Here is a 10,037-nt window from a genome sequence, read left to right on the forward strand (position 1 = left end):
GCTACAGTGTGTCCAGTACTCGTATCTCCTGTTTCTCACATTGGTGGAAAGTTAGACGAATGAAGTACAGCTTTGAGGTGCTTCACCTGAGAGTTTCCTCTATAACGATGTACAATTCACTCAGTTAAATTAATCTGACAGCTCGATTGTGCTTCAGCTGCTTTTCATAGACTAATGGCGGTCTGAGGCTGTACCTTTTCGCACAGTGGTGCTTTGAGCGGAACGCTAACGCCATGCTAACATTTGCTAATTAGCACTTAACACAAAGTTCAGCTGAGGCTGGTGGGAATTTCATCAGTTATGAAGGTATTTAGGTACAAACCAAAGTTTTGGAGCCATTAAAAGTTTGCCTTTATGGTGGATTTCGAAGAAAAGTCATTATGATTCATCCTCTGGGCAGCACGGATATCTGCAATAAATTTCATAGCAATCTATAAGACTTGTTGAGATATTTCTAAACCTAAGTGGTGGACTTGACATTGCTATGCCACTTACTAAAAGACATATGACACGTTTATAAAACACAAAGCACTTTTAAAGATTAAACCAGTCAATCTGAACCCCTGTGGCTTTTGACCCCTCTGGGCCTCTTGTCATTTATCAGATGTCTATGATGAGTTCGGCAGCGTTTAAACCTAAGCGCATTTTCCTTTTTAAATTTCACAACTGGTTTAACTTAAAGAAGAATTTAAAGCAGAAGTCTGAGCAAAGATAAGAGACAAGGACAATGACATATGAATACATATTTGTGTTTGAGAACTCTTTCAGGGCGACTTTAATCGGTGACCCTTCTGAGGGGCAATACCACTCGATTTGGAACCACTGGACTAAAGAACCTCATTGTATGGTTTATAAAGTATTTTTGAAATTTGAGTAATTCTACTTTTTAAACTTTAAAGGTGCAATAAGTAAGAATTTAAGTTGTAAACATTAAAAAATGAACCAAAATGAATCGTCAAAATAACAATTTTGACGTCATGTTATACAACAAGTATTGTGTTGCAGAGGCTACTAAAATTAGCATGCTAACAACTACTTGCGATCAACAGCTCCTGCGCTAAAGGTCTGAGCAACAACCAGCCCCTGGTCGCAGAGCTGCCAGTCCAGACTGCTAGCTCTATGGCTAATTAAGCTAACTAGCTAACATCTAGCGGTAACTCCGGTGAAATGCTATTTGTTTTGAGAATGAAGTTGATGGTTAGGGTTAGGGTTAGGGGTTAGGCCAAATTTTACGTCAGATATTGCACATTTAACTTACTTTAATAAAAACAAACAAAAAAACTATTATGTTTGTTTGGGTGATTCTGGTGGCCCCTGTGGACAAAAGCGGTATGAGCACCACTGCCTCCTGTTGAGAGATCTTGATCTGGCTTGTGCATGTAAACTTAATTTAAGGTAGCACCAGACTAGAGAGCAGCTTCTTTCCTCAAAAATAGTTCTGATTTTATGTCTTTTACAACCTGGATGAGTCAGATCTGACCTGTCGACAGGCATCAAGACCAACTATAATAACTACAAAATTAGCCAATCTTTTGGCTGCTGGGTGTGTTTGATTATGTAGGTCATAAATAGGTGATTCAATTGAGAATGTTTCATAATCAGCTACCTTTTTAGGTAAAACATCTGAGCACTTCATGCAATACTGTTTCCGAGCGACGGAGACAAAGTCACTTGCTTCCTGTGAGAAACAACCTGCTCCTTGAATTCTCTTCAATCATCTGACTTTACTTTGAAGGGAGGAAAAAAATGAGTGATGCGTCTGTTTCAAAGATATTGTCACCCTCAGACTGTCTCACCTCTGCGACAGCAAGTTGTTTGTTTGCTGAAAAAAGTTTCCCAGTTTGCAGAAAACTATAATTCTCCGACTCTGTTTTAGATGAAATTGCTTGATTTCTCCACCATTTTTGCAGCGTGCACTACAGCTGTATTTTTCATACCGCAGCAGTCTGAGGAAAGACATTAAAGCCTTGGGGTGGTTTTGTGAGGGATATGGATTGTTTGAATAACACTGTGCAGCATAGACAGTGGTCTCTTTTGTAAACGGCTTTTCTCTGGAGACGATTATTCCTCTGGAGATCTCCGCATAGACTGTCTTCAGTGCAGAAAGGAATCCTAAGGTTTTAACAAAACATATAAAACAATGATAGAGAACATAGCTCCAAAAACATGCAAATGCAGGCTGTTCATACAGTGCCTAAGGAGAACAAACATATTGTTGCTTGTAGACGGAATACATGTTTTCCGGTGCAAGAAACAATTCATGTGCTTTAAATACTGGGCCTCCATCTTCGATTTTATGCACAATATTTATCAAAAGCAAAGTTATAGTCTATTGAATGAAACTTTATTCAATACATCTGCCATGACTGCTGGCAGTACACAGAACAAGTTTACAGATCTCCACCGCCTAGGCGCAGAACAGATCATTTTCTTTATGTCACTTGTAAAAGACCCATTTATAACTGTGAAATTCAGTCAATAAATTCTACTGCCCTCTGCGGCCTTTTCTCCCTCTGCGGAACACATCGCAAAATGTCACCATGAAACACTTTCAGAATATTCCCCAAACTCTGCAATAAACAACAGTGAGTGAGAGCATAACTCACACTGTAAACACCTCAGGCTTTTTCACAGGAAGCTCCCCTCCCCAAAAATGATGTTTCATTGCATTAAATTTGATGCATATTCTTCACAGAGGGGCGATATCCTGTTTTTTGTCTACGAGAAATCCTGACTCCTCCTCGACACTTCCCAGCTGTGCTGGAGGGGGTTTTTTATGATGCACTGAGTGCACCCTTGACTGGTTTCATGAGGTGTGAAGTCACCGCGGTCAACTTGTACAGTAAAGGTTCAGTGGTATAGAGGTCCAGGAGGCACAAAATGCACACGCATCAGTTGTGGGTAAAGTGACATCACTGCCAAATTCACCCAAGAAAGTAGGCTGCATGAAAGATTATTTCCTTTGTGAATATGGATAAGCTGAAGATGATTTGGATTTTGGTTGCCAATTTTTTTTTAACATTGTGTCATAAATTACTGTACATATAACATCAGTGATACCATTTTTAAACCAAATATAGCACATACAGTTAAATATATATATTTGGACAGAGACAATGTTTTTCTAATTTTGGTTGTGGACATTACCACAATGAAATTTAAATGAAACAATTCAGATGCAGTTGAAGTGCAGACTTTCAGCTTTAATTCAGTGGGTTGAACAAAAAGACTGCATACAAATGTGAGGAACTAAAGCATTTTTTAAACACAATCCCTTCATTTCAGGGGCTCAGAGTAATTGGACAAATTAAATAGCTGAAAATAAAATGTTCATTTCTAATACTTGGTTGAAAACCCTTTGCTGGCAATGACTGCCTGAAGTCTTGAACTCATGGACATCACCAGGCGCTAGGTTTCTTCCTTTTTAATGCTCTGCCGTGCCTTTACTACAGCAGTTTTCAGTTGCTGTTTGTTTGTGGGCCTTTCTGTCTGATGTTTAGTCTTTAACAAGTGAAATGCATGTGCAATTGGGTTGAGATCAGGTGACTGACTTGGCCATTCAAGAATATTCCACTTCTTTGCATTAATAAACTCCTGGGTTGCTTTGGCTGTATGTTTTGGGGCATTGTCCATCTGTATTATGAAATGCCACCCGATCAATTTGGCTGGATTTGGCTGGATTTGAGCAGACAGTATGTCTCTGAACACCTCAGAATTCATCCGACTGCCTCTGTCCTGTGTCACATCATCAATAAACACTAGTGACCCAGTGCCACTGGCAGCCATGCATGCCCAAGCCATCACACTGCCCCTGCCGTGTTTTACAGATGATGTGGTATGCTTTGGATCATAAGCTGTACCACGCCTTCTCCATACTTTTTTCTTGCCATTATTCTGGTAGAGGTTGATCTTAGTTTCATCTGTCCAAAGAAATTTCTTTCAGAACTGTGCTGGTATTTGTTAGATGTTTTTTTTTTTTTTCTTTTTAGCAAAGTCCAATCTTGCTTTTCTATTCTTGCGGCTTATGAGTGGCTTGCACCATGCAGTGAACCCTCTGTATTTACCTTCATGCAGTCTTCTCTTTATGGTAGACTTGGACATTGATACGCCTACCTCCTGGAGAGTGTTGTTCACTCGATTGGCTGTTGTGAATTGGATTGTCTTCACCATAGAAATGATTCTGCGGTCATCCACCACTGTTGTCTTCCGTGGACGTCCAGGTCTTTTTGCGTTACTGAGTTCACCAGTGCCTTCTTTCTTTCTCAGGATGTACCAAACTGTAGATTTAGCAACTCCTAATATTGAAGCAGTTTCTCGGATGGGTTTTTTCTGTTTTCTCAGAGCTCCTTTGACCGCATGTTGTCTTCACAGCAAAATATTCCAAATGCACACCTCAAATCAACTTCAGGCCTTGTATATGCTCAATTGATAATGACATAACGAACGAATTGCCCACACCTGCCCATGAAATAGCCTTTGAGTCAATTGTCCAATTACTTTTGGTCCCTTTTTAAAAAAGGGTGACACATGTTAAGGAGCTCAAATTTGAATGTGGATACCCTCAAATGATAATATAACTATAATTGGAATATGTTTCATTAAACAGGTAAAAAAACAGAACTTGTCCAGTGTCCAAATATATATGGACCTAACTGTATATGCAGAATTTTAAAATGTGGATAATCGGCTAAAACAGTCTCAGGGCTGGAAGCTCAAATGTTTTATGGCTGTGATCCAGATTGCAAGTTCTATAAACAAAGGGAATCTGACAAATTATTATAATTTCACCACTCCCCAACTGATCTGCAACTGAAAAGATAATTATAGTGTACATATGGAGGGACACTAGGCCTTATTTCAAGATTAACAACATATTTGATAACCCGTTATCTTCAGTTAAACATGAGCTAAAACGTTGGCATTCAACCACTTCCTAGCAAACGTTATGGGTTGATAGTGTTACACAATACAATAGGAAAGGTGTAAATTAATTCTGAAATATAAAGACACATTTTTCTATGCCTGGGAGGGAAACATCCTTGATGTACAGAATACTAACGTTAGCTAACAGGTTATCAAATATGTAGTTTTACCTTGAAATATGGCCTTCCAGATTTCAGCATCTTTTCAGTTGCTGATCAATCAGGAAGCAGTGAAATTATGGAAATGTGTGAGATTCCCTACATGCATATGCCTTGTAATCCGGGACGCAGCAGCATAACATTATCTCAGCATTCAAGTGTCCCACTCTAGGTGTGACTGCAGAGGGAAATGGCTGCTGTGTGAGTATGGTCTCTTGCCAGGAGATGGGTTTTCTTTTTTCTATTGTATTTCTGGTGTGGCGAGAACGTGCTGGAAAATGGGGAACAGTATGAAGTATTATAGTCACAATGTTCCGGTGGTTGCTTTTTTACTTTTTCATTTTTTTCAATGTCTTTTACTCCAGTCACTCTGTCAAAGTTAAAGCCAACTTGGAGGTGTCACTTAAACAGAGACGGATGGAAAACTCTGTCGACGCGTGTCATGGCATCACAAAAAGGGGCGAAAATTAACGTGTACACACAGGTGACATGTTGTCATCACTGCCGATTGTAGCTGGAGCTGATGAATACTACTGCAGTCAGTTGACCCATTAATGAATGCTGACTGTTCCCTTTCTCATTGAAGACAAAAGCCAGATGTTTTTGGATGTTAGAGGGTTTTTCTGTCCAGTGTGAATGGGGGATTAGAAGCGTTAAATATTCATAGCCCTTTTTCAATTGCAGAATCTCGTGTAAGACAGGATTCAAAGTGCAGAAGGTTAAATACGCAGACAGTCTGTGTGCTAAAGTGTTTTTCCATGTCTCTGTCAGTAACTATACTCCACAATTGAATAGAACAAGGTCCAGGTGTGCACACGATGGAATAATGATACATAACAGCATATTTAGCTTCTTTTGGCAGAACAAAGACACAACACACTTTGAAGCAGTGAAATGCGAGCAGGTTGACGACATAACGCAACCTCAAATTAATTATCCAGCTACCGTACTTCCTGTTTTGCAAGGGGTCACGTTCTGCTGTATACAAAGTATTTGTACTCTGACATCTTTTGCTACAGAACTCTTGTTAATGGTTTGTCTGATTGTGGTGTTTTTGCCCAATTATGAATCAAAGAATCGACTGATGCAACAGAGACAAAGCTAAAGAAATCCAATGTTTTGCCAGGGGTTGATAGTCTCACCTTCCATTTTCCTTGATAAATCCAAAAGCCACACTACAAAACAAATTTTGTATTCATTTTGCCCCTTTTAAGACGTAATTCGCAAATAAGAGCTGCTTTAGTCTTGCCTTTAGTCTTCGCAATAGTGTGTCACTTGGTGAAAGCTTCCCCGCCGCACCATGGTTTTAAAATCACTGTGGAGCCTCATTACCATGTCAGACTGTACCTGGGCTGTTACTGTTACATCGTGCCTACTGAAATGTTCGATTTCTATGGCAAATACAAAAAAGAAGCACAGTATGTGTTTAGCATGTTATATATGGTAATGAACCAAATGAGACCTGTATGTGCGTCACAGTGACTTCCATCGTCTCACTCCACTTTCAGCTGTGAGAAGGACCACTTTGGAGAGTGAGAGTATTTATAGCTGATGGTAAAGGCCACACTCGAAGGCAGGATTAAAAAAGAGGCAGGAAACGGCAAGAAGTGATATATCCGACACAGACGATGGAAAGTTTGGAAGGAGGCGATTTCCAGATGCTGTTTCAGCACTTGGGTTATACCACAACTTTGCCTTTAGTCTAGTCCATTGTCTGGTTGGTTAAGCCATTCCTTTGGTTTTTGCCATCTAGTTTCTGTGGATGCTACTTGTGTTGGCTGGACTAGACCTGTTGATGATGTACAATCTGAGTGATGACCATTTGTCTGTCGAGTGTTGCAGCGCCCCCAATTTTGCACTGCAGCCTGAGCCATCCATTTAACACTCCTCGTCCCTGAGGTTTGTTGCTCTTTATAGTACATCACCTGACTTCCTCCTTTGCTCCCGTCGTAATTACTGCGGCCACTAGAGGTTTCCGTCTGACAGTGAATTTCAGTATAGGACTGAGCAGCTTGCACAGCCAATGTCCATACTACTGTATAATGCTGCTCATGTTGGAAATGTCTAGTTTGCCAATGAGGGCAAAACAGGTGCATAAATGTATAACTGGACCTCTACTCCAATAAATAAATATTACATAATATATATTTGGTCTATCTTTAAAATATGCAACAGGCATCAATCACCTTACTGTTCTTTGTCTATTTATAACATACGTGCTGATGAGAACAATACATGTGTCACTCTGTCAGGTCCTGTCAATGAAGCTGGCAGACAGGAAGAACAAAGAAAGTGTGAAAAAGAGGACACTGTCAGTGAGAATAACTGACTTTATCTCACTATACATGTTAGACTGAGCGAGACCGAACATACTAACATAATATGATGAAAATGAGAACATACACATTACTCTCCATTGCTATTTTACCTGCATTGGATTAAAACCGCCCACTGCTTTTCCCTCCTATCATTATACAAAGCCGGTGTGTTTTTTGAAAGGGCATTTGTCCCATTATCACAGGCGGAGGGCAGTATTTTAAATTCACAGACACGCAAATCTTAAGCGGCATTATGAAAAATGCAGAATAAGCAAAAAAGGAAAGGAGAAAATATGGAAAGTATTTGAAGAATTGCATAATTAGCAGAGTTTGAGTGAGTAGCACCTGGGGCACGGCAAACTCCTCTGCATCCAATTAAAGACAACAATCTAAACAGTCTACGGTGTTCTGTTTATTCACAAAGGTCATCCGTTTACGAGTAAACTTTCAAAAATAAATTATTTCATGCAATTTACATGAAATCTGAATATTTTATAAGGGAACTAATGGGCCAAACAAAACTCCTGAAACTCTCCACGGCTTTACAGGAAGGTGGAACATAAAATAACGGTTGTATATAACATAACAAAGTTGTATATGAAAACAGACACAGGTGGAGTTAGAATAGCCCCCAGTCATACAGAGTCTGGATCAGAACCCCTTTGGGCTGGCAGATGAGGTACGTCTTTCTCTCGGAGGCTGCGGATAACCCTGCCCGACCTCCAGGAACATCAGTTTGTAGAACATTGTGTGAGAAATCCTCCTGGGATCTGAGTCGGGAGCTCCAGAGCTAATAGGTACAGATATCCATTTTCTTCCCTGCCTGCTGCCTTCTTCCTCATTCCCCCCGCACTGCAAAAAGTGTCCATCTCAGACGTACTGTACTTTGCACACAGAGAGTGGCAGCTGCTGGCCAGGCTGCAAGTGTTTGCCATGAATTTAACTCCCAACTACCGCGGCTAGAAAAGCAGCAGCATCAGTGCACTTGAGTGCTGATGGCCATTACGAAATGGAAGTGATGGCAAATCAAAATATAATATTCAACTGCTTTATTTGACATTTCTTATTTAACTGGGAAACTATGATAAGTCATACTGTGCAAAGACATAGTAAATGACTAAAGTACCTTTACTTAACATCAGAATAAACATTTATATTCAAGATATTAGCTGTTACGTTCACAAGTGTGTGTTATTAAACTGCCTCTCTACTCAAGAATGTTTGTGCACAGTGAAACAATCCACAATCTTGTAAGCAGTTTGAGACCAGAGAGCTGTTTTCACCTTCATCGACTTGAGGAGGAAGGTTTCACACCTTAGAGTAGAGTTAAAGTCGTGTAAGAGTGAGCAGGATTTTGTGACATACCGAATTGTGACGATCACAAGTTCGGAAGCCAGTCGTGGTCAAAAATGTGACTTTAGGAGACATCTTGTGTCCAGCAGTTAAACTTTGTGATGGAAATAATTGTAGGCAAAGTTTTTGAGATTATGTTAACACTTATGTCTACTTGTTTGTTGGTTGGTAGATTGTTGGTTTGTGACCAGGATTACACAAAAATTACTGGAGGAATTTCAATGAAACTTGGATGGAGGATGGGTCTCAGCCTAAAAAAACCCCATTAACATTTGGTGCAGATCATCAGATAAAGGATCATTGAATATTCTGAATTATACTCCTGTTTATTGATGGACCACAAACCAACTTTTTAGGTTCACACAACCATCTACTTTATTGAAGTTTGTTTATGTTGTGCTTGTTAAGTCAATCAATGCAAATTGGCTTCATATTATTGGCTCTATGTATATAAGGCTACAGTTTCACCAGAACAAATGAATAACCGATAGTATAAATGTGCCATGTATATTGTTAATCCCAAGCTTTAATTATCAGAGATCAGCAGATAGCTGCAAATTATGTCATGTTAGAACATATGACAGCAGCTGTACACACTGCTGCAAACTACACATTTTCCCACCACACACTGGATAAGACCCAGTAATGCCTGTTAAAGGGGCAATATGTAAGAATTTTGGTGACAACGTACAAAAATGCATTAACATTATCAACAGAATGTAAAGAAATAACATTTCTTAACATATGTATATTATGTTACAGAGATATCTACTGAAGTTTGCATGCTAACCACCTAGCCCGTTCCGGTCCAAAGCTCCTGTGCAAGTGGTGTAAACACCAACACTGGACCAGTAGATGCTCTGCTGAACGAGCTAACTAGCTAACAGCAGTGACAGTTAGCTGTTACTCTAGTGATATGCTGCTCTGTGGGTTTTGAGTATGAATTTGACTTGATAAATCATTCTAGACGCTCCAAACAAAAGAAATAGCCACCATGGAATTATATTTACTCATCCATCAATACTGTACTCACATACACACTGTAGAAATCTGAGGATTCTCGAGTAATTCTAATTTGTGTTACTTTACACTTCCACCCCACTACAATTCTGAAGAAATACTGTGCTTTTCATGCTCCGTTGAAGCCAAATAGCCCGAAACGACACGGACATAATAAATCGGTGAAATGGAGGCGGTGGAGGCAAAACTTTGTGGGTGTGCGCTAACACTTTAACCTCTGGGTATTCAATACTTGGGCTCCACTAAGTTTTTTAAAATACATGCA

Source organism: Sparus aurata, chromosome 14 (assembly GCF_900880675.1).
Source record: "Sparus aurata chromosome 14, fSpaAur1.1, whole genome shotgun sequence".
In the NCBI taxonomy this organism is placed as follows: Eukaryota; Metazoa; Chordata; class Actinopteri; order Spariformes; family Sparidae; genus Sparus; species Sparus aurata.